This window comes from Panthera uncia, unplaced genomic scaffold, assembly GCF_023721935.1.
Source record: "Panthera uncia isolate 11264 unplaced genomic scaffold, Puncia_PCG_1.0 HiC_scaffold_251, whole genome shotgun sequence".
Lineage (NCBI taxonomy): Eukaryota > Metazoa > Chordata > Mammalia > Carnivora > Felidae > Panthera > Panthera uncia.
The window spans coordinates 1-17,494 of NW_026059248.1; positions in this window are offsets into that span (position 1 = coordinate 1).

A 17,494-nucleotide genomic window follows, 5' to 3' on the forward strand; every position below is an offset into this window, starting at 1 on the left:
AGACTCCCTCTTCCCTGCCAGCCTGGGATGGGCCCTGGGCCCCCCCCCACCCCCATGTCTTCTTCCTGAGTGAGAAAGTCAGGATCCGTTCCCACTGCCCCCTCCTTCTTAAAGGTCCCACCAGCAAAGACCACTGGGCATGGGGTGATCAAGGGCCGTGTATAGGGCACTGAGGCCCCCCTTGCCTGTGGGCCCTGTTGTTAGAAAAAAGTCCGATGTAGGTGGCCTGACCCACTTTCTCGGCTGGCCAGTGCCCTTATGTGGGGAAGGTGGAAAGAGAAGGGCACAGCTAGGGGTCTGAGCCTTCCAGGCCCTTTTCCTGCCCCTGGGCTGGCTCACACTGAGTCTCCTCCTTCCTGCCTAGGGGGTCCCTCCGGACCTGGATGGGACCTCATTATCTGGAAGGGATGGAACTCAGGCCTCAGTGCCCTGCCAGGGGCCTGGTGGACACCCGGTATTAAGAGCATCCCCAAATCGACCCACTCGCTGGCACAGCCTAACCGGAGGCAGTGGGAACCAGGGGTCTGCTGAGACAGCAGGCTTCCTCTGTAACTGTCCACACTTGCTCCCTACTTCCATTCTTTCTCCCTGTGCCTCCCTCCCTCCTCCTCTTTCTCTCCTCCCCTTCACTCTCTTTCCTCTACCCGCATCTCCATCCCCCTGTCTCCCTTTCTGTCCCCCTGCTCTCCAGGACCTCTCCCTCCCTCCATCCCTGATCTCTGTCTCCACCTTTGCCCCCCTTCTCTTCTGAAAACTGCAGCATAAACCACAAGGCAGGCATGTGCGCTCCCCAACATCCTGAAGGGGGGGACACATGCACTGTTGACTTTGCTGTATTCTTTTTGCAGAGGAGGAGCCACGGCTGGCAGGCCGGGCAGCTGCATTTCCCTGGCATGCCCCCTGTAACCCTACCATTTGCCCTTCTAACCCCCCCCCCCATCTTTTTATTTGAAAGAAAAAGAAAATCCATTGCTTTAAAAAATAAATGATTCAATAATTTGTTGAGCACCTACTATGTACCTGGTACTATTTTAAGAGCTGAGGATACAGCAATGAAACAAACCTCTACGTCGAGGTCTCTGGTGGCTCAGTTAAGTGTCTGACTCTTGGTTTTGACTCAGGTCATGATCTCACGGTTTGGAAGTTCGAGCCCCGCATCAGGTTCTACACTGACAGTGCGGAGCCTGCTTGGGATTCTGTCTCTCTTCCTCTCTCTGCCCCTTCCCTGCTCATGCTGTCTCTGCCACTCTTAAAATAAATAAATACACTTTCGACAAACCTCCATGTCTCAGGGCAGAACCGAACTTGTATTTGGACTTCCCACCTGATTAGTTCTGCATCCACCAGGCTTTTTCAAAGACCCACTGCTTGGGGGAAAGGGGCGGGGGGGTGGGGAGGGAGACAATTCTAGTGAATTGTCATCATCACAGTGAGTGGGTGACCTCTAGCATGAGAGGCCCGTCTCCACAACCTACCATTTACCACAAAGCTTACAGACCAGGGTCATCCTGTCCTTAAGACATTTCTGATCTGAAAGGCTGGGCCCGTTCGTATCTCACCATTTATCTGAGAGGTGGAGGAGAAGGCCACTGTTTTAGACCGAGAAGGGAGAAAGAACCAAACGTGTTATTTGGCACATACCAAGCACCAATCCATCAAGACCTTTACAAAAACTATCCCATTCAATGCTCCTGGCCTTCTAAGGTCTAGATTATCATCCCCTTCTTCATAGCTAGGATATTGAGGACCACGGAGAATAAACCACTGGCCCCAGGTCATATAGGTCTCTTTTAAAATCACTGATTGTCTGCAGTTCCTTTGGTCTTTATGATGTCTGTGACATCCGGTCACTTGCACAGTTATCCGAAGTTACATCGTAACCAAGTTTTTCAGAAGCATGCCTCCTCTTCTCAGTAAGAGTATTCGAATATATAAGGATTCGCTGAATGGTTGCATGAATAAACTGTCTCAAGTGATCAGGCGAGACTGTTTGGAGGAGTTGGGATCCTGAGCGAGGAGGCAGGGAGAGCAGTGGATCTTCCTTGTCCCATACAGATCCGTGACTAGCTGTAGGTAGGCAACTAACCACCCCCCCCACACCTGCACCCCCACTCTGCATCCAGGTAGAATTGATGGGAAGTTGCTGTTTTCATTCAGGGTCAAGGTGTAGAGGCTTGGTGCACAGCCAGTGTAATAAGTCAATATCACTGGGCTCTCAGCCTCCTTGGGCAAGCTTGGGCTCCAATGCCAAGAATGGGGGGAGGCGGCTTTGAAGCATGCAAGAGCTACTGGGAAGAACAGTGAGTGGGGGCTGGATGGGGCAGGACAGGGAGAGAGTGACCAAGGAACAAACGAGGAGAAGCACAAAGGCAGAAGATAAACTAAGAAACAAAAAAACAGAAGGCAAACGATAAGACAGAAGCAGACAGGACAGACAAGGCTGCGGTGGGAATGCTAAGAGAAGGAGAATGGGGGGGGGGGGGACGTGCCTTTATCTTACACTTCCCTGAGGGGCTCGCTTTCTCTGTCCTGCAGCTCAGAGGCTGGAATATTCACCAGCTTAGCCTGAAGCAGGCATTTGCTTATGCAGTCAGCCCATCTTTTCTAAGCGCCTACCACAGTACCTGCGCTGGGTGCTAGGGACGGAGACGAATTAGATGTCACCCCCGCCTTCCAGGAATTCACAGGAAGACTGTAGAGTCTGGAGCCGCCCGGCTGGGGCTCAAATCCAGGCTCCCCCGCTTCTAGCTGGGTGACACTGGGCATGTCATCTAACCTCTCTGCGCCTCGGTTTTCTCATATATAAACAGGATAATCATAGCACCTACTTCATAGAGTTGTCATGGTGGTTAAATGAGTGGTACATGTAACGGGTCAGAACAGGGCGGGGCACAGGAAGTGCTGTGTGCTGAAGTGGGCGGTCAGTCCTAGCAATAATGATGCCAGTGCTATAACACAGGGACGGGCAGTTAAAGCGGTGGCCGTCTCTGCCCGCAGGTCAGGAAATGGTTCTCAGAGGACGTGACATTTGGGGCAAGGCTTGAGTCCACCAGGCACAGGTGGTGGGTCTGGGGACCGTGGTGCCGAGGGCATCTGGGACCCCGGAGGTGGGTATGAAAAGGTGTCGTGCTGTATGCGTGTCGCCTCCTATGGATATCAGGAACACCTTGGACGTGTCCCTCCTTAGCCTCTTTGTTTCCAGGGCTCAGAGCTGAGCTCCCAAGCTGGCAGGTTGCCCAGAACAGCCCCACACGTTTCAGCCTAGAACTGTTGGCCTTTGGGCAAGGGATCTGGTGCATCCCTGCTGGGACTGGTCTCAGGACCATGGTCCCTCAGATGTTCAGATGGCCTGAGGGAGCTGCCTTTTAGTGGGTGAGCTGAACCAGGTTTGGTTTAGAATTCTGTTTCTCTCTGTACATTTCTTCCACCCACACTTTCCCTGCTGATCAGCATTCGATGGACTTGGCGTCCTGAGATGAAGAGCAGAGAAGGCACAGGGCTCCTGGGGTGACGACTGTTTCCCAGCCTCTACCTCTCATACTGAAATGGCACACTAATGACAGCAACCAGCATTTCTTGAGCACTTACTGTGTGCCAGGCACCGTGCCAAGGGCTTTACCTACGTTATCCTACTAAATCCTCCAAAACACCCCCATTAGGTAGGTTCTTTTATTGTCTCTATTTATTTATTTACTTTTTAAATGTTTCTTTATTTTTGAGAGGAGGGAGGGGCGGGGGGGGTGGGGGTGGGACAGAGGATCCAAAGCAGGCTCTGCCCTGACAGTAGCGAGCCCTGTGAGGGGCTGGAACTCACGAAACACAAGGTCACGACCTGAGCTGAAGTCCGACGCTCAACCGACAGAGCCACCCAGGCACGCCCGTCTCTAAACTCAAGGAAACCAAGACTCAGTTTCAGTAACTTGCTCAAGGACAAAGAGCTAGATAAAACAAAGGAGTTCTCTCTGACCCGAGGGCTCCTGCCCCTTATCCACTCTCAGAATCCAGTGCCCTTTGGTCCCGGAAGGTTCTCAGGGGGCATCTAGCCCATTCCCCTCCCTCCCTAGGGTGAGAAGCTCCCAAATCCTGTCCAAGCTAGGAACTGCCTGTCCCCTTTGGGGGACCTTCAGAGAGGGTCTTCTCTTTTCTTGCCTCTGTAGGTCACAGCTCTTTGAGAGCCAACATTGGTTCTCTCTGTTTCAGCTAAGTGCCTCCAGGCCACACGGAGCCAGTGGCCTTAGGGAAGGGGGACCCTAACAGCCGGTCCTCACGGCCACAGGAGTGGGAACCAATATGAGGGTGACTTCTGGGAGATGTGAGGGTGGGGTGCAGACCCCAGATTAGGTGGGGATGGTTTGGAAATACCAGCAGGGTGCCTCTAAGTAGGGAGGCTCATGTGTCTTGGGAGGAACAAGTACAATCACTCATCTTTACAAACATCTCACAAGGCGGATCCTTCAGGAAAAAAAACACATGTAAGGAGGGGCAACAGTGTTAGACAGCCAGCATGGGTCCCCCAGGAAAAGTGGGTCTGTCTTACCTGACCCTTTCTTTTTCAAAGAAAAGAGGGGAAGAGAGAAGAAAGCAGGAAAGGTTATGTTCCTCTATAAAGTGAACATTCAAAGGCAGGTGATGAAACGTCTCTCTTTGGCCTGGGAGGGCAGAGGTGGGATGTCCAGGAGAGAGAGACCCCAGAGGGGCAGCTGGTGGGCAAGCTAGAAATTTAAAAGCTGTGCATAAAGGGAGGGGAGGCACTTGGCCTTGCCTGGCAGCCCCTGGCCCATCTTCTACTTCCGGACAGACCTCCCGGTGGGATGAAGCTCACACAGCTTCAGGCCTCTGAACTTCAGAAGGTGCTTCACCAGAGTTAGTCCAGGAGTGGAATGCTGGAATCCCACTTCAAGAGGGGACATCCAGAATTTTCCTGCCCGTCGTCCATCTCTGAGCACAACTGTGCCTGAGCCATCTCAGATGCAGGGTGGGACTGGGGTCTCTTCATTCAGCAAGTAGTTATCCCAGGCTCTGGGAGTACAGGCAACAGTGAGCAACCAGGGATCTCTGCCCTTGAGGAGCTTATACTTTATGGTCTGGGGAATATGGTAAAAAGAATTGTATGTTTGAGAGTGGCAAGTGCTGAAAAAAGAAAAGAAGGAAGGAAGGAAGGGAGGGAGGGAGGAAAGAAGGAAGGAGGCGGGGTAGGAGAGTCTGCGTTAGGAAGAGGAGAGTTCGTAATTTTGTACAGCGCGGGCCCGAGGTGACCTTGCTGAGAATGTGAGTAAAGAGGAAATGGAAGCAAGATGGGAAGGTCACGCCAGGCAGAGGGAACAGCAGGTGCGGGGCTCAGAGGCAGGGCCGTGTCTGGTGGGTTTGGGCGACATTAGGAGGCCAGACCTCGGAGAGCCCTGGGGGTGGAACGAACAGTTTCTTCTTTCCTCAGACCAAGACGGGGAGGCTTTGCAGGGTTTAGGGCAGGGGTGACATGACCCGGTCTTTTAAAACCTGAGGTTTCAGCCATCCATTTCAGCATTTCACTGGGTGGCTAGTCAGGAGGTTGTCCAGCCATCGAAGCCAAGCTAGTCAGTCCATCAGAACTTACCCACTAAGTCCCTTTTTCGTGGGTACTGTCTCCCGAGCAGTGTGGGCTGTGGTGTGGGGCAGGGCGGGGAGGCGGGGGGGGGGGGGTGTAGAATGTAAAGAAACAAAAGACGCAGTCTTTACTGTTAAAGAAACCTACCAGTCAGCTGGGGAGGCAAAACTTACACTCACAAGAAATAACGAGGGAATAATACCAGACAGTTATTTAAAACCAAGTGCTAAACTGTGTGATTTCGACTATAAATGTTATCAGAAGTGTGAGCTGTGTGTGGGAGGGTATAGGGGACGCTTCCTCCAGGAGGTGCGGCTGACTTGGGCCTGGAAAAGGGGGTAGGCTGTGGTTCTGCGGGGGGGGGGGGGCCCCCCGTGGGGGGGTTTTGGCGGGGGGGGGGGGGGGGGGGGGGGCCAAGCAGGGTGGGGCGCAGCCAGGATAGAAGCTCCCCCAGGCAGCTTGGTCCCCGGTACAGGCCTTTCCCCACCATCCCGGGACAGGAGAGCAGCCCTCCGGAGAATGAAAACCGGGCCGCACGGCTCTTGCCCTCTCCTACGGAGGGCCAGCATCTCGGTCCCGTGAAGCCCTCTTGCTTTGAGAAGGTCCCGTTTCCAGCTCTCCAGCGGTTCTCATACATCTGCGCTCTCCTGGTCTGCCACGATCCGCCAGCCTCCTCCCAACACCCCCCCCCCAACCGCCCCCAATCTCTCCACCCCTGCCCCATCGAACTCCATTTTTTCACCCAGCCTGCAGCTGGCTTCTTTGCTTCTTTCCTCTCACCGCCTGGGCTCCTGTTTGATGGGTTACTCCTAGAACATTCCAGTTAGTTTCAGTTAGGATGAACTGGAAGTCAAGTTGAGCCAAAAGGAGCAAACGTTCGCCCGTGAGGGGCGTCTGCCCTCACCGTGGAGAGAGGCTGCCTGGGTCTCGGAAGTTTGGGCTCACTCCCGATGTGTGCAGAGAGTTTGCCCTGGAGTGGAGTGGGATCCGTTGGTAGTGCCCTTGAGTACTGGAGACACAGGCGGACCCTCTGCCCCACTCCCCCCGCCCCCCATTCCCCGGGGCGGCAGGGCAAAGAGCAGGAGCCAAGGGTCCCATGGGCAAAGCGGTCTGTTCAGCAGCCTTCTCCCCTTCCTCTGGGCCGTGGGCAGCCCGGGGAAGGGGGAGAGCCCACCAGCGCTGCCCCAGAGGCTCCTGGCACAACGACCTGGAAGATGCAGGCCTGAACCCAAGGCTCCTTGTGCCTCACCGTCCAGAGGAGCCGGGATCAGCCAGAGCTGGGTTAGAGTCCCTCCCTAACCGCAGGCCCTTGGACATTTGACTTAACCTGTCTGAGCCTCCATAAATCTGGGTCAATAACGCCCACTTCATAGGGTCGTTAATACCAAGAGCTAACCTCGTCGGGTGCTTGGGGAGAGCCGAAAACTCTACTGCCTTCAGCTCATTTCATCCACAGAGCGCCGTGGGTTACATATTATTTCCCCCCATTTTGCAGTTGAGGAGACCGAGCTGGGAAACGTTAAAGTAACACAGCCAGGAGATGTCAGAGCCAGAATTCAGCCCCAAACCTTTCTGACTCCAGAGCCCTGGATCTCAACCGCCGTGTTAAACGAGCTAATCTATGTAAAGTGCCCTCCACAAAGCAGAAGCTGGATAAATGTGAGTTCCTCTTCTCCTCAATTTCCCCAGCGCCACTCCTCCAAAGAATAGCTCTCCCTACCACATCACATTTCTTTTCCAGCACCCCCTGGGACATATGACAGAGGGAACAACGAGAATGAGCTGTCGGCTTGTACCAAGGGAAAAAATAAGGCTGAGAGAGGGTGAGGAATTTGCATAAAATCTTAAAACACCAGGGCTGTGATTAATACCCAGGGCACCTTTCTTATAAGAGTTTTGTTGTTTAGCCCCACTGGGTCCCGGGCGGTCAGCAGAGGGTGCTTTGCAGACATAAGAACAGAGGCCGTGCTGCAAGGGAGGAGAATGAGAGGCCACCGTGTCCCCCAGGGGCCGTCAAAGCCTGTCCCACCTCCAAATGCTGGAGTATTTCATTCTGGGCCCGGAAGGGTGCTAGTAGGAAGATTGTAAGACGTATGCTTTCTGAACTCGGGTACCGTTTCCAGAGTTTGTTATAAAAAATCTGGGGACTTCTCTGGACAAATCTAGGAAGAAGACAGACAGTATTGAAGGTCAAGATGTGGGAAGCAAGGACGCCATCTCAACTTTACGATTATTAAACCGGTATACCTCCTGGACCAGGTGTAGCGCCAAGAGAGGGAGGTGGGTAATGGGGAGCAAAGAAGAACAAGGTCACGGCCTCAGGGAACTTTTCAGTCTGATGGGAGAGACTATTTGCATGCATGTGCGGACACGCATGCACGCACGGTTCTATCTGACCTTACCCAGACATAAAAATAGGAGCAGAGGACTGCAGACTAGTCTGAATATATGGGCGCCTATGGAATGGCAAGGAGAGAATTGAGGCAGGTGGGTTCCCCGAAACGTCCCTCCTTTTTTCCTTCCCGGATACTCCTTTTCCGGTGGACACGGAGACCCAGGTCTCTGCACACCCCAGCAGGACAGCCCAAGTCTGCCAACATTCACCCTCAGGGCAGTCGACAGACCTCCTCTGAACTTGCTTGCGGGGATCCCCCAGGGAGAAAAAAGCATCCAAGTCCTAACACTTTAAAACTGCTGGCAACTGAGAGAGTCTTCTGGCCATGTGGCTTGCACACATTTATAGAAATTGGTACATTTTTCTTCAGAACGATTGTACAGCTGATCCCTTGAACAGTACAGGTTTGAACTACGCAGGTCAACTTGTACATGGATTCTTTTCCCCCATAAATATATCAGAAAAAATATATGCATTGGAAAAACTTTATTTTGTGAGTAAATATGAATTTCTCTTTCACATTGTTTTCATTTTTGACATGTGGCATTAGTAACACGCATAACATCTGCACATCTACAGTGTTTTGTATCATGTATTATGTATTGATATAGGTCCTGACTGATGATTCATCTTACAAACAGATGACAGAAACTTTTAATGTCAATAAACACAGCACAACGCTGTAAGTGTATTCTCTCTTCCTCTTGATTTTCTTTAAATTTTTTTAATGTTCATTTATTTTTGAGAGAGAGAGAGACAGAGTGCAAGTGGGAGAGGGGGAGAGAGAGAGGGAGACACAGAATCTGAAGCAGGCTGCAGGCTCTGAGCTGTCAGCACGGAGCCCGACGCGGGGCTCGAACTCACGGACTGTGACATCATGACCTGAGCCGAAGTCGGATGCTTAACCTACTGAGCCACCCAGGCGCCCCCCCTTTTGATTTTCTTAACATTTTCTTTCCTCTAGCTTTATTGTAAGAATGCAGTATGTAATCATAGAGCATGTGAAATATGTGTTAATCAACAGTTTTACGTTAGCAGAAAGGCTTCTGGAAGGTCAACACGATAACAGTTAAGTGTTCGAGTTTGGGGGGAGTCAAAGGTTATACGTGGATTTTTAACTGTGCGTGGTGGGGGAGGGGGCGTCGGTGTGTTGAATTCTGTGTTGTCCAAGGGTCAATGAGATATGTGTGGTTGGCAGGATTAATGGTCTCCCAAAGGTGTTCACCTACGACTCCCCAGAACCTATGAATTTGCCATGTTATGTGGCACAGGGTCTTAAGGTTGCCATCAGCTGACCTTCAAATAAAGAGGTTATCCTGAATTACTCAGGGAGGTCCCGTGTAGTCAATCACAACCGTCCTTTAAATGTGGGAGAGGGAGGCAGAAGTCATTGTTAGAGCAATGAGATGGGGCGAAGACTTGACAAGACCTTCATCCTGAGAACATGGAAGGGGCCATGAGCCAAGGAATGTAGGCAGCTCCAGAAGCTGGAAAAGGCAAGGAAGCCGATTCTCCCGAGAGCCTCCAGAAGGAGCACGGACCCGCTGACGCTCTGATTTTAGCCCGGTGAGACCCAATTTGAACTTCTGACCGTCTGAACCGTAAGATAATAAATGTGTTGTTTTAAGCCACTAAATTTGTGGTAATATGTTACGGCAGCCACAGGAAATTAATATGAGGCTGCTGTAGGTGGAGCAAAGCCAGTGGACCAGAGCCCCACGGGCTCAGCCTCCTCCTGACCCATAACCCCAGAGGAACCGCTTCACAACTCACACGCTCTGGACAGCTCGGTGGGAGACACACTGTGTGCGAAACGCAATCCGGTTATTTTCCGGACGATGAAACTGAGGCCCCGGAGAAGGGCCTCTGTCAGAGGTCACACCGAGTTAGCGGAACCGCACAAACTGTGATCCAGGGCCTGCGCCCGTCTTGTCAGAAATCTCGGGCACTTACACATATTCCCTCGTCCACTCATCCATTTGCAACAAACGTACGTGTGTGTGTTCACCTGCAAAGACGCGGTGCTGTGCTAAGCACTGGGCAGAAGCAAAAGCAAGTTCCAAGCTCCGGAAGGTAGGAGAGCGTTGCCCGAGTGCTGATCCTGCCCTCGGCTCCTCCCTGAACTCAGTTTCTTCTAAACCCAGGCCTTCCGCACAGGGTGCTTAGGGCCCTAGGGCCGGTCCCCAACTGGCCCGATCACAGGCACCTCCTCAGGTAGAGGTGCAGCTCTGTGAAGGGAGGGGCCCGGCCCCCCAGGCCCAGGCTCACCTGCCCTCCTGCAGCCCTGCAGCATCTGTCGACCTGACGCTCTTCGGGGGCGCAGGGCTGGGCCCTGAGGAGGGGACCAACACCCGGAATCAGCACCCTGATAGCATAACGTTATCTCCTCCCTGCAAGGCCCTCCCAGCTCTCCCCACAGCACACCTGAGCCACAGGCCGGCCCCCAGGGCTGCCGGCTCCTGGTATCAGTCTCCATGGCAACCCCGCATTTGCCGTTCTGGTTTCTAATGACTTATTGGCAAGTGTGGTAATTTGCAGAGCTTGGCAGGCAGAGCTGGGGGGGGGGGCTGGTGAGGAGGTGGGGGGCAGCAAGAGGGACGCAGCGGTGGGGCGGGGGTTGGGGATTGGGATGGAGACAGAGGCACACTTTCTTTCCCGCCCCACCCTTCCTATTCCCTTTTGACTAACATCTGGAGTAAGGGAGCTGCTTCTGGTCCAGGGCCTCCCCCCCAACCCCCAGGAGCATCCGTTCTCTCCAGGCCCCTGAGAGGGAGACCGATGGACAGACAGATGTGGAGCACAGCTGCTCACCTGTCAGGCAGAGGCAGGCAGGCAGGGGGTGGGGGACAACAGCCGTGTTCATCCCCAGCAGGTCAGACCGCTTGTGTTTCCTGATGCTCTCCTGCCTGCTCCCCAGGCCCCATAGCCTCTCTGCCTCACGGGAAGGGAAGCAGGGAAGGTCTGTCCTCAGGACGAGTCCTGGCAGCTCCCCGGCCCTTCGTACGCTCAGAGGACCAAGCTGGGCAGCGCTGGATGAAATGCCAGCTTGCATAGGTAGTGGGCGAACCAGCCAAACAATCAAAGGGGGAGAGATGGGGTGGGGGTTGGGGGGTGACTGGCTTCACTTTTCTTCAGCAGAACTTACCCAGCCTCAAAACTACTTCCCCAGGGGAAGGCAGTAGGGAGCCTCCGACCACGTTGCTGCAACAACCTTCCTACACACTTCTCTGCCTCCCCCCGCCCTTCTGTCTCTGTCCATTCTGTTCTGTTTGTATACCGTTAGAGGCAGCCTGGTGGGCCGCAAAGAGCACCGTCTTTAAAGTTGGCTGGCCCTGGGTTAGGATCCTGTGGCCCCTGCTTCCCAGCTGTATGACCTTGGACATGTTTCTTAACCTCTCTTTGAGCCTTGGTTTGCTTCTCTGTAAAATGGGGTTAAAATACCCATCGCGCAGGTTGTGAAAAGGAAACCCACTCATACCTGTAAAATGCTCGGCACATAGTAAGCCCCAGTAAATACGAAAGAATTTTAAAAGTGATCTTTTATCCACCCAAACAAATAGGAGCGATGTGATCAATAATTTAAAAAATTCCAGTGGCCTCAGTAGGGTTTTCTTTTTTAAATATTTGAGAATAGTCTTCATTTATTCAGTAAATATTTATAGAGTATCTACTGTGTGCAAAGTACCGGGTCAAGTGCTGGGTCTTCCCTGATAATTTACGATGAGGGTGGAATTAGGCTGCGTGTACACTCTCTACGCCTATAGCCTCTGACAGGAGATGGAAGGAGAGGGAGGCCAGGGAGAGCGGGCCAAGATCAGCCACATAAGTGGACCTTCCGTGGATCTCTGAGACGTGGCGGCCCCAAGGGAAACGTGTGCCTTGTAAAGGCTCCGTCTGAGTCCTGTGCAGCGAGACCTGCTGCCTGACTCCCCAGAAACAGTGAGTCTGTTTTGGGAACTGAAAAGTGGGTGAAGGAGCCAGTGGGTGGCTGCTCCCCTACTTTCATAAGCCCCTGCTGAGGCTTGAGGGGGCCGCCAGGGACCACTCAGCCACTGGAGACAAGAGCGGCAGACGCACTTGCCCTCACCGGGGCACCTGAGCGGATCACGGATCCCTCAGCTTGGGCTGGGAGGGAGGCGAGGGGAGCAGGGGGGGAGCCGGGGGACTTGGCTTCCACCTCTGCCAGCAGATGGACTTATGCCTGCAGCGGGAGTCTGTTCTTCTATCAGCCTCCCTGCAGTTCCCTCCGAGACCGAGCAGCAGAGATGCGCAAAACGGAACGTCAGACGGCCGGGGCCCTGGAGGGTGTCTGGCCCACGCTTCCCCCACCTTCTCATTCACCTTATAGCACGCACACACAGCGATGATGGCTCCGGGACTCTGACCGAGGGCTAAGGGGGGCGGTCAACATCTCAGCACACCCAAACCCATTCCTGTGGCCCCCTAACATAAGTTGGGGAGGTCTAGTCAAGCCAGTTCCCCCAGCCTATTTTTATTGATGAGAAATCGGAGGCCCAGGGAGGTCACATAGCATGTTAGTCTCATCGGGACTGCATATAAATCTCCCAGCTTTCTGACCCTGTGCTGTTTCTATTACCTCTTCTAAAGACTCCTTCCATTTTCTTTCCTGGAGAACATGCTTCAGATGGCAAGGGAATAGAATTTCTCTAAGAGACCATGATTCCCCAAATCTCATAAAATCAGGCTACATCCCCCCCCCACACACACACACCGTCATCACCAGCCACCCTCCTATTTCAGCGAAGCCTTTGGCATCCACCCATAGACATCCTCCCCTTTCCGAGCCCATCTGCTGTCCTGGGTGAGACCAGTGATTCCCGGGGCCGCTCTTACTACGCCCAGACCCATCAGCCCTTCCCACCTCAGCCAGTCGCCTGCAAAGCTGCCATCACCTATTAGAGCATCCTGCTTTCTGGTCACCACCTCTGGTCTCCCAGCCTGCTTGTCCGATGACTCGCCCACAACCATTCTGTAACCCCATTGGGATTTTCGGTCCACTGGCACCTCTCCTTTCTCTCCAGATATAGCCTTCCTCCGCCTTCCCTTCCCTGATTCCAGATGCATTCCATCTTCCATCATTTTAGGAACCTCCCCCTCCAATATCCTAAACTCTCTTGACCCTCTGTCTTTTTATTACCCCAGTCTGGCGAAGTCCCAGTTCTGGATCAATTACTCTCTGCTGCTTTCTGCCCGCATCCAGATAACTCCACCCTCTAGAAAAAGGCACAAACTAAGGCAGATCGGTACCTCCAGAAATTCACCATCACCCACCTTATTCTCCAGAAGCACCTGGTGTTCCCACCACATTCCCCTGGTTGTCCCTCTCCTGACTCCCCACAAGGCCCGTGGCCCACCTTCTTCCCCAAACCTCTACCTTCGCCCTCACTCTCCGCAGAGGACCTCACCTTCCTCTTCACAGAGAAACACAAGGCCTCGGGCAGGACCCCTCAGCTCGTCACACCAGACCCCCAGACACACCTGCCTCAGTGCCTGTCTTCCCTCCTTCCCTCCTGTGTCAGCGGAGGAGGCCACTCGTCCCCCAAGCTGGGTTCTTGATCCTGTTCTCCGGTCTCCTTGGGATCATCCTTCCCACCATGCTCAAGCTTCTCCCATCTTCAACAACAAAAGCAAAAGCCTTCCTCGGGGCCCAGCTCTGCTCCCTCGCACCTTGTCTCCTTTCTCCTGCCGAGCCAGGTCTCCAGGTCTCCCGGGAGAGTTGACCGCCCTGGCGCGCCTCTCCTCTCCTCTCACTGATGTCTGCACCTCCCACTTCTCCCCCTGCCCCGCTCCAGCCCGGCTCCCTCCCCCGTCCTGCTCTCCAGAGCGCTCTACCAGGGAACAGTTTTTAGTTCTCAGAAGCATCTTTCACTCCCTTCTGACACATTCCTTTCCCTTGGCTTCTCTGGCCCCATATTCCTGGCTTTTCTGCTCACTCCCAAGTCATCTTGCTGACTCATCCTTCCCTTCTCCATCTCTAAACGTTGGCGTTCCGTCTGGTCTGGTTCAAGGCACTCTCTTCCGGCTAGACACTTGTCCCTAGGCCATCTCATGGAAGGCGTCTGTTAACAGCCACGTGCAGGTGGCACCCAGGAGTACGCCCCCAGCCTGCATCCTTTCGTCTCCGTTCACATCCTTAACATCCACCCGTCCAGCTGACGAAGTTGGGTGTCCCGAGAAACCTCAGACTTGGCATATCGAAAGACAGTCTTGATTCTCGTCCTAAATCTCTCACTGCCTTCTCCGCCCCCTGCCGGCTCCCCTCCAGTGTTAGAGAATGGCACCTCCTGCAGCCAGTTGGATACGCGGGGAGTCACTGTCCAGCTTCCCCACACCCCCGCCCTGCACCCCTTGGTGTCCAGTCCCTCACCAGGTGGCTGTCTGATCCCCGGGTAGCACCCAGACCCCGCCACACAGGGCTCTTCACAGCTTCCACTTTACCCCAACCTGCACCACTGGGGTCACCTTGTGACTGGTATGCCTGCATCCACCCTCACACTTCAAGTCCCATCTCGGAATAGCGACCGCAGTGACCTTTAAGGGATACAGATCTGATCTGAGCACAATCTCCCATACTCTCAAAACACTTCAGTGTTTTCAGTGGTACCAGTGCCCCCTCCTGCTCTGCACCCCGCACATTGGATTCTTTCAGTTCTTGGACTGCTGGCCTCTTTTTCGCCTCTTGGCCTTTACACCTGCTGTTCTTTGGCCCTTAGTCACTCTCTCCGCCTCATATTCGTCCTCCCGTCTTTCAGATATCAGCCCAGATAGCCCTTCCTTAGAAAAGTTTCCCCAGGGTACCTCGAGAATCTTCTCAGGCCAGTGTTAGACACTCTCATCATGTCCTGTAGGCTTCCTTCATAAGATGCATCATGTTATCTAATTATAATTGTTTACTAGATAAATGTCTGTCTTTGCCAGTAGACTGTGGCGCCATGAGAGCCAGGACCCTATCTGTTCAGTCCACCATTGTAGCACTGGTTCCTGGCACGTATGAGGCGTTCAGAGAACATTTGGGGGCTGAATTCCTTAGTGAAAGGTCTTTAGATACAAAATGGATCTCATGGGAAAAGCCAGAGGGAAAAGCAACCCCGAGTGAGGCATTGGTAGACCAGCTGACCAGGCCTGGCCCCCCTCTTCCTCTCTCTCCTCCTTTCCCTTCTCTGCCCTCGCCTCCCCAAAGACTCTGCCCGGATTCAAAGGGGATTTACTCCGATTTTCCAAGCAGAGGTACAGGCCCCTCTTCACCAACAGTTCTTTCAGCAGCAATGGCCATAATCTCTCATACCTGAACAGTTCTTTACAGCCTAAAAGCTCTTCCACGTATGTTGTGGTGTCTGAGTTTTCTATGTCTTTTGAGCCACACTCCAGCTTCCTGTGTGTTACGGACCCTTGGTTCACAGTGGGGGGACCTGTAGCTCAGGAAGGCTTGGCGGCTTTCCCACAGTCGGGGCTGGTCAGTGAGAAGGTGGACTTGAACCCGGTGCTTGTGGCCTCAAAAGAGGATGCTGCGGGTTCTGGCTTATCCGCAGCAGTGGTACCAAGGAAAAGTCCACAAAAAGCAAAAACCCACGTGGTGTGGGAAGAAGAGGGTGGGTCTGGAGGGTGACGTGCAGTCTGGTTTTCAGGAGTCTGACGTCCTGTGTGATTAAGGCCAGTCCAGGTTGGCTTTGCGGTGCCCGTGCTGGGCCCCTCACTCGCTCAGATACTTACAGTTCGTCATTCAGTGCTGGGATAGACTCAGCGGTCCAGCTCTCTCTGGGGTCCCCGGAGCCGGAGTGCCCGGGGAATCCACACAGTAAAGAGCCAGGGTGGTTGAGGCTGGTGGGGGACAGTGGCTCCTCACCCCTGCCTCCCCAAGGACAAAGTCTGGGCTCTGGAGGCATACACGGCCTCCTTGGCTTGACCTATGCCTCCTTTCCAGCTTCTTTTCCTGCTTCTGTCCGCCTCCCAAATGCTCAGGTAAAACCAACTGCCCCTGGTTCCGCAGCCATCCCGTGCCACCCATGCCTCCAGGTTTTGCTTGGACTGTTCCTTCTGCCTGGGTGCCCTTCATATTCTCCTCGCCTGGCTGATTCTTGCCATGCCTCGATACTTGGCTGTAATGATATCTTTTCCAGGAAACCTTCCCCCAAGCCCGCAGAACTCCTCCCATGTGGTAGGCACACTCAGCACATCCTGTTAAAGATCTCTCTTTGCTGTGTCTTCCTCTTCTGCCAAAAAGGAAGCTCCTCAAGGACAGAGACTGTGACTTATCCACGTTGCGACTCCAGTGCCCGGCGTATCGTAGTAACAACAATATGTAATAATGGCTTACGATGTGCTAGACGCTATATTAAGTGCTTTATATTAACTCAGGGAACCTCAAAAATAGCCTTATGCTGTAGGTACTATATCCGATTTAAACACACACACACACTTTTAGGGAACCTGGGTGGCTCAGTCGGTTAAGCATCTAGCTTCAACTCAGGTCATGATCTCATGCTTCATGAGTTTGAGCCCCACATTGGGTGAACTCGAGCCCTCCTTCGGGTGAGCTCCGCTCCCTCTCTCTCTCTCTGCCCTTTGTGGGATTCTCTCTCTCTCTCTCTCTCTCCCTCTCTCTGCCCCTCACTCACTTGTGCCCTGTCTCTCTCAAAAAAACAAAAAAATAAAAATAAAAATAAATGTCTTATTTTCAGATATGTATGGATTCACTAGAACTGCAAAGAAATGTACAGGGAGGTCCTGAGTTCTCTTCATCCAGCCCTTCCCATGTTAACAGCATACATAGCTAGCGTGCAATATCAAAACCAGGAAGCTGACATTGATATAATGAGCTCATCCAAATTTCACCGGTCATATATGCGTTCGTTCGTGTGCGTGTAGCTTTGTGTAACCAGCACCACAATCAAGATTACTTACCTGTCCGAGGCTCCTTGTGCCAACATTTCTAACCACACCCGCTCATCCCTAACCCCTGGCATCTGCCCCCTGCCCCCATGGCTACGATCATCTCACAAATGTTACCTAAATGGATTCGCACTCTCTATAATCTTTTGCTTTGGGCTTTTTTTTTTTTTTCTTTTACCATCCGTATAATTTCCTTGAGGTTCATCCACGGTGTTGCCTATGTCGAGAGTGTGTTCCTTTTCGTTCCCCAGCAGTATTCTGTGATAGGGATGTGCCATAGTTTAACCATTCACGCACCGCAGTATGTGTGCATTACCCCATTCAAGTGAGAAAACGAACTTGCCCGGGGTTGCACCGCTAGGAAGTGGCACTCAGTATACATTTAGTAACAGGCACCTAATAGATGTTTATTGTACCAAGCTCAGCTCAATGAGGACACTTCACGTTCTTCTCTGGTGTTTTACACAGGGTGGGTGCTCAAGAGATGCTTGCCAGTGAGGCTATGAATGAGACGGCGTCTATATTTACATGGGTGCAGCCACGCCTAACCTATCCCTGTGCCTAGACATTCACAAGAGAGAACCAGGTCCCTCTCAATGTCTTAC